Source organism: Sceloporus undulatus, chromosome 1 (genome assembly GCF_019175285.1).
Source record: "Sceloporus undulatus isolate JIND9_A2432 ecotype Alabama chromosome 1, SceUnd_v1.1, whole genome shotgun sequence".
NCBI lineage: Eukaryota > Metazoa > Chordata > Lepidosauria > Squamata > Phrynosomatidae > Sceloporus > Sceloporus undulatus.
Genome location: NC_056522.1, coordinates 332,622,149 through 332,634,551, shown reverse-complemented (window position 1 = coordinate 332,634,551; position 12,403 = coordinate 332,622,149). Strand labels below are relative to the sequence as shown.

The 12,403-nt window shown below is 39.5% G+C and overlaps 1 protein-coding gene across 4 annotated transcripts in view; it reads right to left on the bottom strand.

The window, feature by feature from the left end:
- AKAP6 (A-kinase anchoring protein 6) overlaps nucleotides 1-9,901 on the bottom strand; it is a 346,755-nt gene extending 336,854 nt beyond the window's left edge. For all 4 annotated transcript variants that reach the window (XM_042444832.1, XM_042444835.1, XM_042444833.1 and 1 more), the window contains exon 1: nucleotides 9,803-9,901. The gene's annotated coding sequence lies outside the window, so the exon portion shown is untranslated. The remainder of the gene's footprint in view (nucleotides 1-9,802) is intronic.
- Nucleotides 9,902-12,403: the final 2,502 nt, after the last annotated feature.

Here is a 12,403-nt window from a genome sequence, read left to right as displayed (position 1 = left end):
TAATACAGACCACATCATAAGCCTTTGCCAAATATCAAAATGAACTGCAACTATAGGTTCAGACATAGATTTAGATATATATATATATATATATATATATATATATATATATATATATATATATCACAGTGGGACCTTGGTATCTGCTGGGGTTTGGTTCCTGGACCCCCTGTGGATAACAAAATCCATGGATGCTCAAGTCCCATTAAATACCATGGTGTTGTGAAATATATAAAATAGCAAAATCAAGGTTTGTTTTCTAGAATTTTTATCTTTTTTGAATATTTAAGATTTTTACAAAATGGTTTCTCTCTCTCCCTCTCTCTCTCTCTCTCACACACACACACACACAGCTCAATATTCCATCAAATGATTCTGAATGTTTCATGAATGTTAGGTTTATCTGCAGAAGTACAACACTAGGAACAAAGGGAGAGCATGGGTGGGGGGGGAGACATAGAGAGAAGAGGGAAGATTCTAGCTGGAATCAGGTGGAAAGGAGGCTGTTGATTTGGGGAAAAGAAATTACTCCCTGGGTATCTGTTACTTGCTATGCCAGCTGAGGGGTTCAGTAATAGGTAATGCAAAAGTAACTTCTCCAAGCTCTGCTACTGAATGCTGCAAGAATACCCCCACTGTGGCTTGAATGTATTTTGTAAATAAAGTGACTGCTATGGATATGAATCTTCATAACATCCTTATCACACTACATTGTTATAATGCTATATTCTGTTTTAATTACGATGGCAACAGCCTGTGGATTCTGGGGTTTGTAGTTCAGTGAGACCTAAGAACTCTCTGAATGAGAATTCTAAATGCTCCTCCCTAAACTTGGAACCATTAGTAGGGAAGGTCAAAGAAGAAAGTGCAAAGGCAGCCCTAATGCTGAACATAATGAAAACAAAAGTTCTGGTGGCACAGTGGTTAAATGCCAATACTGCAGCCACTCACTCACAAACCACAAGGTTGTAAGTTCAATACTCAGGGTTGACTCAGCCTTGCATCCTTCCATTGGTCATTAAAATGAGTTCCCAGCTTGTTAGAGGCAATTAGCTTACACATTGTAAACTGTTTAGGGAGTGTTTAAGTGAACTGATAATGGGTATAAAAATGTACTTGCTATTGCTATAAAAATAATGACCATGGAGGAACTACATAAATTCAATCTAGATAATGAGGAAAATGAAACCGTTAAAGAGTTCCCATACCATGAACCAAACATTGATCAGAATGGAGTCTCCAGTCAAGAAATAAGGAGAAGACCAGGAAAGGGAAGGTTAGCTATGAATCTAAAGAGTAAAGATATACAACTGAACACTAAAATTAGAATCATCTAAGCCATTGTGGTCCCCATCACCATGTATGGGTGTTAGAACTGGACAGTGAAGAAAGCAAACAAGAAGAAAATAAACTCATTTGTAATGTGGTGCAGGAGAAGAGTGCTGAGGATACCGTGGACAGCCAAAAAGACAAAGAAATGGGTCCTTGAGCAAATTATGCCAGAAATTTCTCTGGAAGCCAAGATCAACAAACTGAGGCTTTTGTATTTTGGCCACATCATGAGAAGGCAAAACTCATTATAAAAGACAATAATGGTAGGAAAGATGAAGGATAGTAGAAAGAGGGGAAGACCACATGCTGGATGGACAGACTCAATCAAGGTCACAGATCTGAAATTACAGGACCTAAGCAGAGCAGTGGAGGACACGGGGTCTTGGTGGTGTCTCATCCATAGGGTCACCATGAACTGGGGTCAATTCAAGGGCAGTTAATAACAACAACAAACTCCAAATCCCAGGATTCCATAGGACGCTGCCATGGCACTTAAAGTGGAATATAACACTATAACAGTGCAGTGTGATGGAGTCCAAAGCCATGTAAAGCTACCACCAGAATTCCCTGTTCCTAAGAAATGATATGCTAACTGATTTCAGAACTGCAATATTGGTTATTTGATGAGATACTATGAGAACTAAACTACATGATCTGTTAGTAAGATACCTTGCTTTTTACAGAGATAAGTGTGCATGGCTGCTTGCTTGTTCACACAAATGCTCTGCTTCATTCCTCTAAACCACTGAAACACAAATGTTGTACATAACTCTTTTCTTTGTTGAAGATTCTCTCATACCCAACTGTCCTGATTTGGCAGGGACAATTCCAGTTGATCCTCTGTAGTCCCACTTTTTTTAGCTGTTTTTAAAATGTCCCGTTTACTGTCTCCTCCTTCCACTTCTCCTTTGTCCTTCTGATGTCATGGATTTGTATTTGAAAATGTTGCTTGGTTTATTGGTTGCATATTAGAGTATAAGGTAAGGAACTGTTGGAAGAAGAGTCAGTAGAGTGGTGGAGTGAATGCTTATGGGTGTAATGTTTGAGGAGATTTGTATAATGCTGGTAAATGACAGCTGGGAGTGCAGCTAGACAAGGGATTGTGTTAGACAATGAGTCTGAGTTAGACTAGGGTTGGAGTGAGAAGACAGTCTTGGATTGGGGTTTGGTATGGGTGGTTTGAGCTAGCTTGAGAGGAGTTTGGGAGAGTGTTTGGTGTTTTAATGTAATAAATGAATTGGACTGAGGCAAGGCGTCTGTGGTCGCAGTATTAAATATAGAGTGGTGTCCATTGAGAATAGTAGCCGCAAAAATTCTCATAAGATCTTTAAGGACATTTAGATGGGCCCTGCCATTGGTGTCACACAATAAGAAAGAAAGAAGTCATTACATTGTGGGAGATGTGAGGATCAAGAAAAGTCCTCACTCAAAATACAGTGGAGCCTTGCCTTGCGCGTTCCAGACACACATACACCCTGCGTAAGGCAAATACCGTATAAACTTGAGCCCCATTCAATAGAATAGGGCTCATGCTCGCGCTGGCGTGATGCACACCATGGGCACACACACCATTCAATGTATTGCAGTGCGGCTTCCACATAAAGTGGAAGCCGTGTATGGAGCGGGCACACTGTATATGGTTACGCATTCCAGTTTTTCAATAGCCAATGGATGATACATTATTGTCCTCTCTTTAATAATTATAGATATTTCAGAGCAACTTCAGTGGGTCTGGAAGCCAAATTTGCCTTGCCTGGATCCCACCGAGGACTAGCCCCTTTGTTATTATGTGCTTCAGGTTGCACTGACCTATAGCGACTCTACTATAAAGTTTTCTTAGTAAGATTTACCAATGCTTTCTATAGAGAGTGTAACATGCCCAAGGTAAACAAGTAGATTTCTATGGCTGCATGAGGTCTCCTGGAGTACTAGTCCAACATTCAAACCACTACAACCATCAGCAGCACAGCAGCAAAAAGAATTTCCCGCACACACAACCACTTGCCAAAAAATCCAGTGTCCTGTTAAAAGAGGAGCTGGTCACTTTCTCCTCTAAAATAAGGTGCACATCCCCATGACGCCTTGTTTTAGTACAAAAATGTTTTGTACTAATCACTGCACTACTGAATTGTGGCACTAGCAGCCAGGGCCACAAAAGTGGTTGAGATGGTTCAGGTAGGCCATGGGCCATGCATCACCTACCTCTACCTCTGCTTAAAAGTATCAACCTATACAAAAAGGTATAAATTCTTTAGTGTGTAGGAAATGTGTTATATCAATTTACCATTTCAGTTGTTAGTCCAGTGGATCCTTGGTATGCATGGATTCAACCATGCATGGCTTGAAAATATTGTGTGTGTGTGTGTGTGTGTGTGTGTGTGTGTGTGTCAAAGTTTGATTTTGCTATTTTCTGTCAGGAACACCATTTTACTACACCACTGTATTTAATCAGACTTGGGCATTCACAGATTTTGATATCCATGGAGGAACTTGGAACCAAACCCCAGCAGATACAAAGAGCCCTCTAATAAGTATTACCCATCTTCCTCCAACCTGGTACTCTCTAGATATTTTCCAGTATAACTTCCATCATCCCTGAAAAATGTTCATAGTGGATGGGGCTGATGAGAATTGTAGAAAAATCAATATGGAGTGTGTCAGGTGGTAGTACATTACTCTAACTGCAACCCAAATATTATTATTTTATTAGCATTTATAAGCACTCTTGTTTAAAATACAACATTTCAGATACAAGTTAATTAGAAAATTCCAAGTTCAGCTACATATTCTAGCATTGTTCTCTATTTTATTTAGTGTTTCCAAATCTCCAGTTCTGGCCATGAGCCCCAGGACCTTGATCTTCTTCTCCAATCCTTGAACTATGTGCATGTGTGTTCACATTTGTTGATCTTTTTTTTTTATTTTATTCTTTTTGGGGGGGGGGGGGGGGGAATTGAGCAATTGGGTCTGATGCTTAAGTTATCATTCTTATTGACATAACCAGGGTCTCTGTCCTGTGACATCATTAGAGGCCATCCCTTCATCTCAGGTTTTGGAACAACCATCTCGGGAATTATTGTGGTACTAACCTGACAACTCTAATTCTATTTACATGTCTGCACAGTTTCTCAGACCACATGCAGCAGAGCAGTGTTGTATGACAACCCACCTTCTTGTTTTGGTAAAGGTAAAGGTGTTGTTCAAAAATAGGAGAAAAAACCAACAAATACGTAATACTATACAAGGTAAAGTTATGACAGGATCCCTGGTGGTGCAGTGGTTAAATGCCTGTACTGAAGCCACTCACCCAAAACCATAAGGTTGCAAGTTCAATACCAGCAAAAGGGCTCAAGTTTGACACTGGCTTGTATCCATCTGAACCAAATTGTTGGGGGCAATTAGCTTACAGTTGTAACCACTTAGACACTGCTAGTTCGGTATGAAGCGGTATTTAAATGAAGCTGTTAAATTCCTCATTGACAAGGTTGTCAAGTCATGCCCAACCACAGGGGGCAGTGCTCATCTCCATTACTAAGCCAAAGGGCCAGCGTTGTTAGAGACTACTCTGTAATCATGTGGCCAGCATGATTACACAGAACGTTGTTTACCTTCCCACCAGAATGGTACCTATCTATCTACTTGCATTTGCATGCTTTCTAACTGCTAGGTTGACAAAAGCCAGGACTAGTGATGGGAGCTCACCCCATCATGCAACACTCGGGTCTCAAGCTGACAACTTGCTGATGTTGCAATTAACAGAGTCAGTGTCTTAACCACTTGAGCCACCACATCCCCATCTCAGTTTGGTACTTGGCTGATATTACAATTGGCAAGATAGTCAAGAGACACATGGGACACAATCTGGATACAGTGGATTGTGTTTGACCTGGGCTTGTTACAGACTGCCAAAATAAAGCTGCTTCGGATCTCTTTGGAGGTATGCTATTTAAATGATGCATGGGTCCTAAGAGTCCAGAGGTCGCGCCAAAGCCACACTCCATTCCTAAGCACTGGAGTGCAGCTTTGGTGCAGCTTCCAGATTCTTAGGGTGCATGCATCATTTAAACAGCATACCTCCAAAGAGACCCGAAGCAGCTTTATTTTGGCAGTCTGTAACAGGCCATAGTGATTCCTGTGTTTTCAGACTCTCACTTAATCAGAACATATTATAAATTATCAGTATTTTGCTTGCATGCTATTATATACCAGAAGACTATCTTAAGCTATGCAGCCAATTCTCTACTTTATTTTTAAATGATTGGTAAAAAGAAAATTGCCATGGTTTCATGCAAGTGATGTAACAATTTTGGTGGGAGAGAAAGTGGAAGAACATAATCCATCAGATGATTAGAATCAGCAAATGTATATTACATGGCTCCATCAAAATGAAATATCTCTCCCTACCTCAGAGGAAAGTCCAATTAAAAATTCACACTTTTAGCTTGTGGTTAATCCCACTAATCCACTAATTGCACTGATTACTGCTTTCAGCTCTGCCAACATATGTTAACTAAATGTCTCCTAAAAAGACTTATGTTTCTGAAGTTAGCAAGTCTGGGAGATTATTGCACTCAGAAATCCCACCGGGATAGATGCAGGATTTAAAAGTCAAAAACGGGTGCTATCACACTTACCCATTCCCAGGCTGTATGCAGCCCATACCCATTCTGGGCAGCCCATCTGCAACCCGGACTTTTGCTGCAGTCAGGATTTTCCCATTCCTGAAAATGGTCCAGCTTGCAGACAGGCCTCCTGGGATGGGTACAGGCTGCATAGAGCGTGGAAACAGGTAAGTGTGATAACACCTGTTTTTGACTTTTAAATACCGTATCTATTCTGCCAGGATTTCTGGGTGCGATCATCTCCTTTGTGTTGAATGCATCTGGTTTCTTTTTTATTTGGCATCAGGGCTCATGCATTTCATTTTAAATAAAATCAGTGAAATCTAAAATTGAATAACCACAACTGCAACTCACTTGATAATATTTGGTGCTGTCTAACAACAGTTTCTTGCACAGAAAAAAAACAACCCTCAAGTTTTACTATTGGCTAACTAACATGTAAAAACAATTGGGTAAAAAAGCAAACACAGATGCAACCAAAATGGAGTGCTTCGACTTTTAGCATCAGTAGAAGATAGTGAAAAAGAGCAAGTCCGCTTTTAAATTAACTTTCCTTAACCTGGTACCTTCCAGATATTTTGGCCTGCGTATCCTACCAGCCAGTAGTAGGAATCACAGAGCTGAAATCTCTGGATGGTCCTAGATTTGGGGAGGCAGCTTTTAGTACTATTTTCATGGATGCTAGGCTAATTGCTCCAAACAATAACCAGTTCTTGTTGAGATCCTCTTAGTATACTGATTCCTAGCAGCAAGCAGTTATATGTAGAAACTTTCTACACAGATATATGGTACAGATTGAGTATCCCTCTTCCATAAGCTCAAATCTGAAATATTCCAAAGTCCAAAATTGTCCACATGGATGGCTGAGATAGTGACATCATTGCTTTCTGGTAGTTCAGTGTACACAAAATTTGTTTTATCCACAAAATTATCTAAAATATTGTGTATAAATTATCTTCAGACCATGTGTATAAGGTGTATATGATACATAAATAAATTTTGTATTTAGAGTTGGGTCCCATCTCCAAGATAGCTCATTATGGATTATATATATTACAAAATCCAAATAAACAAATCTGAAATACAAAATGCTTCTGACCCTAAGCATTTCAGATAAAGGGTACCCAACCTGAAAGAACAATATTTATGTGTTCTGTTATTATAATCATTTGAATAATAGCAATGAGTTTAAATAAAGTAAATTAGGGGTGTGGATGTGGATGTATAGTGTATAACTCTCACATCAGTACTGGCTGTAATACATAAGATAGTCTTTTCATCATAAATGGTTGTTCTAGTCAATACCTTTTTAAGAGGAAAATGATGCTAACAGAGCAATATTTTGACAATAAATCTAAATTTGTAGAAATATGGTGACAGAGATGGCAGAGTATGAGTGGGTGTTCTAGTAAACTGACCATTCTATCTGAACTTTAATGTTTCCAGTTAATTGACTGAAATAACTATTTCCAAATATAACTATCATATTAGAAATCTTACTGAAATGTACAAGTCTGTTTTTGCCCCCTCGAACTAAGGATACAAAAAGCTGCTAATATCAAGTCAGACCACTGATTGAGCCTAATCTAGCCCACCGTTTTGATACTGACTGGCAGTAGTTCTCCAGGTTTTTAGGAAGAAGATTTTTCTGCCATGCCTGGAGATGCCAGGGGTAGAACATGGAATATTCTGCAGGCCAGGCATATGTTCCACCACTGAGCTGTGCATTCTCCTCCCACCATCCAATTGTCTGCCCATCCCCCAGGTTACTGTGTCTGTCCTCCCTCCCTCATTCTAACATGAATCAAATTAAGATATTTCCTGAAAATGTAACCCAAATGGCTTCTCCATTTTCTGCTATACTTCAATTGCTCAAACAATGAGGAAAATACTTTTTAAAAAAAAAACCCTAGGTAACATGTCTGGAGCATCCTAGTTCATAGAGTGTTTGAATTTGTATTCTTGACCTTTTTAAAAAAAAATAAAATAAAATTGAAGTTTTGGTTATCCATCCTAAACCACAATGTACATAGGTGATGTGTGTTTGTCTTTTTATGTATGATGAACACAACTGATGCCTGTTATATTTACCTACATTTATACTTTTATGATTTTACTTCTGTTCCAGAGACATATTTCTATTGCTCGTAAATTATCTGATGTGTCTATATATTAATAATGCTGTTTTTTTTCCTGAACAAGGGATATCCTAGGGTTAATTCCAGGATAGTAACTTATTTGCCTTAGGTTGATAATCCAGGCTGTCGCCAGACATCCTCTGTCTTGCTAACTCACCCTTTTTGCCTGGCTGGTGAACATCCAGTAGCCCCTCAAGACCTCTTCACATAGGACATCATAATGTCCTCCTCTTTTAAACCATCACAATAAATAAAACATTCGCTAATGCCTCTTCCCTGGTTTAAAAGAACAGATGTATACTTAGACCAGGCTGGATAATGCACATAGGTTACAGTGCAGGCTGTCTAATTAAGTTCAGTAAGATCCATTACAGATAATGCCAGATGAGGCCTTTGTGCTTAATATGGCTGTGAAAAACAATAATCTCTTTACGGCATTTGCTTTTCTTACCCTTGATATAAGCATACTTGGAGCTTTCCCTTTTTCACCTTTTGCTTCTCAATCAAATGACAAAACATCTATTCTTTCCCTTTTCTGTTTATGCTGCATTTTTAAAGAAACAAAGATTTGAAATGAGACTATTGATAAGCAAACAGAAATAGAGGCCACTCCCTAGTTCCTGGTGGACATATTGGTCAGTGAAACTGACACGTGTCTGCTATTTCTCTTCTATTTTCCAGCAAATAGCTGAAACAATGACTCATCTAATAATTCATAGACAATGAACTACTGTATCCCACCCATTCAGGGCACACTGTGAATGAACTGAAATCCATGTTAGCCCCCAGAAGCAACAACAATACTGTAATAACAAAATATTATTACAAAGCAAAACCACTGAAAAACCTAGAACCACTCTGATATTAAACACACAAATGAAACTAATCATATAGATGCATTTCTTCTGCTGGTTAAAAGGAAGTTGGTCCAACCACTAACATTCTCCCTGTATTTATGTAAGATCAGCAGCAGCAGCTACCAACCTGACCATGTTGGCTACACCTTTACTGCAATTGCAGTAGAAAGAAGGTTCATTTGATTTCCTGTTAAAGATATGGCCAAAACCCACTAAGTATCCCTTTTAGACATTCAATAACAACATTCTTAGATACAGGAAACATCGCCCTTTCTCTAACGTTTTTGGGGAGGGATGTTTGTACATCTTATTATTTAGATACTGTTAAAAAGGCACAACATTTCACATAAAGTCAATGCAGTGTCAAGTGCTTATTCAGCATGGGTTAGCATTTTTAAGAAATCTGTTCTCCTCCTATCAAATCTACCAGAGATAAATAATGATATAAGCTGCCAAAGGTTTTTAAAGGTTAAGAATATTACATGCTCCCTTTTCATTGAATAAGAGACTGCTGAATGGGGATTTTCAAATGAAACCTTCTTGCTTCATAAATAAGAAGAATAAGAAACACATCAGCAAGATGCATCAAGAAGTAAGGTGTGGAATTCACAGATCTTAGGAACCTTCAGAAAAGCAGCAACATCAGTTTATCAATATTTTTGGTTCTGTCTGACTCTTGTAGGCCTTTGTCTAAGCCCTTCTGCTGGAATATATATATATATATATATATATATAGGCATGTATACAGCATCTCTCCACCAAACCAATCCTCAGGAGGCAAAACACAGGCGCTCTAATAACAGATCAGGCAAACAACACACCCAAATATGAATAGTCTCATATTAACACTCACCATCTCCTGCTCACACCATCCTCTTTTGATGTTTACAGCACAGTCTGTAGGATGCAATACTAGGAGGTGCCTTGTTTGACCTGCTGCATGATGCTGTGACATCAGTTCAGATGATGCAGCTCATTATGGGAAAGGCTGCTGTTGCCATAGCAACCGAGATGTGATAGGAATCCTTACTGCATTTCTAGGGGAGCCCAAGACAAGCTTTTTAAAGAGACAGACAAAAAAGAATGCAAGGAGGAATGGGAAAGTGCAGTGTCACTGTTTTGTGTTTTTTAAAGCAAATATATTTAAGTGTTGTAGCCAATTTGTTCAGGCAAAACTTTGCATGAAAATTTGACTCTTGGGCTATATGGCAACTCGTATACATATACTCAGATTCAAAAATGATGTCTGTGCAGGAAAACATGATGGCACTGGGACATTTGATTTAGCCTGGCTCATGAAAGTCATCTTCTAGGTATCTTACTGTGAATAAGTCACATCAGCCCAATTTTATGACATCGTCTTCAGCATCAACACTGTAAAAATGTGAACCAAAGTCTTTTTTCCCTAACCTTGCCCCACCCAAAATTAGTCCATGGATGATAAAACTCTTAGAAACCTTGTTTGGGTTGTGTATATTTGTGTGTTAAATCTATGTCACACACCTGCCAGCAATTTGGTGTTACTATTTTAAATCTTCTTTTATTTAAGTGATCTTTTTATTGTTGTTTTTATTGCTGTTGACAAGAAAAGAGCTTTCTAGCCAGTCAAGGGGGGGAGGAGAGAAACACTCCATCGTATCTCAGCTGTAACCTTCTGTATCATCTGCATGCTGAGTAGTCTGCCTTTCATCTGTCTATCAGACAGACACACAAATGAAGATTCAAGAGAGGCTGAGAGCAATCTGTGTGCCTTCTGAGCCACAGTGCCACAGGCCAAGCAGCAGTACAGTAAACAGACACTCTTCTTCATTTCTGGTCCAAGATGAGGGGGGCTGGGGGAGGATTACTATCAGCACCTGGAGCTTATCTTCATCATTCCCCATGAGCAAAGAGGAATGCAACTTATACAGGCTGCCATTGTGCAAGATTAAAATAGAGTAGTGTGACAATTCACACTTAAACACATATGACACATTTTTGGCCTTTAGCCAGTACTACTTGGATTAGAGAGAGGTTTTGGCAAAACTGCTTTTCCCAGGCATTAAAAAAAACCCTTTCAGCATGACAGAAAAGCTTTGGATTTTGTGGGCTTCATAGGCTGATGCCCAAGGGAAAACAAAAAGGCCACAAGGCCTCTAGGCCTTTGGAATGCCACAAAAGTTCATGTGCCAATATCTGGACTCTGAAAGCCACAGAAAGTTGTAATCTTGCATACTAAACCTCTCCCCTGCCCCCACATTTGCACATGAGGGGTAAGGTTTATACCATGAACCTGAAGAATTAACTTGAATTTCCTACAAGTAATGAAAATCCTAGTCATGCCTAAGGCAAAACTGTTCAACTCAAGGGGATACATTTAGGTTTTGGACATATTTAACAAGAGTTAAAAGTAAACCATTGAATTGAGACTTGAGAGATCCAAGTTCAAGTCATGAAATTCATGGGGTAAGTTTGAGTCAGTTTGTCTCTCTGATTGCCTGATCTCCCAGGAATGTTGTGAAGATGATGTGGGAGAAGAGGAGCCATATGAGCCATCTTGAACATATTGGAGGAATATAAATGTAACAAAAATACAGCCCACCCTCCATATCAGCAGACTTACCATCTGTGGATTTAACCATCTGCGGGTGGCAAGCCGCCATTTTTTCTTAATGGCAGCACATGCCATGCCACCATTAAGAAAAACAGGGCCATTAAGGGCCTGAGCATACATGAATTTTGGTATCCATGGGGGCATCTGGAATAGATCCCCTGAAGATACGGAAGTCTGACTGTACATACATACCTAAAACAAATGGTCAAGTCATCAAAGTGGGTATGACCTTGACAGGAAGAATGCTGTTTCATGATCAAACAATGTTGCAGATGAGCTAACTGCATTCCCTGAGAAGATATCTATGTAACACACGTTTTCCATAATGCTACTCTGTCATATTGACCTTAGCCCAAGTGTTAACACTTAACCCAAGCGTTAATGATAATTGAGAGAAGTCTCACTGAATCAATTGCTCAAATGTAATTCAACACTTATATAAATCCCTCTGATTCCATAGGTCTGTACCGAGGGGGGATGGGGGGGGCAATGGAGATGAAGAGGGCAACAGATGTTAACAGTGGCAGGGGAGGAGATGGAAGCAGATGAAGGTAGTGGGGAGGGAATTGGGAAAGGCATCTGCAACATGCAGAGGTATAAAGGATGAAGCATGGGATGGGATGGCCTGTTTTAGGGCAGCAGAAGAAGTTCCGTAACATTCTATAATGGTCTATAAAGTTCTCAAGCCATCTAGAAAGCTCAAGAAAGTCCTATAATATCAAAAAGAATGATCTGAATGTCAAATACAATATACAGTTGTCCCTCTGTTTTCACAGAAATCTGTTTTGGACACCCACCCACCCCTCGCGGGCACAAAAATGCAGACTCACTGATATTCAAGCCCATAGGTTTGAATGGGGC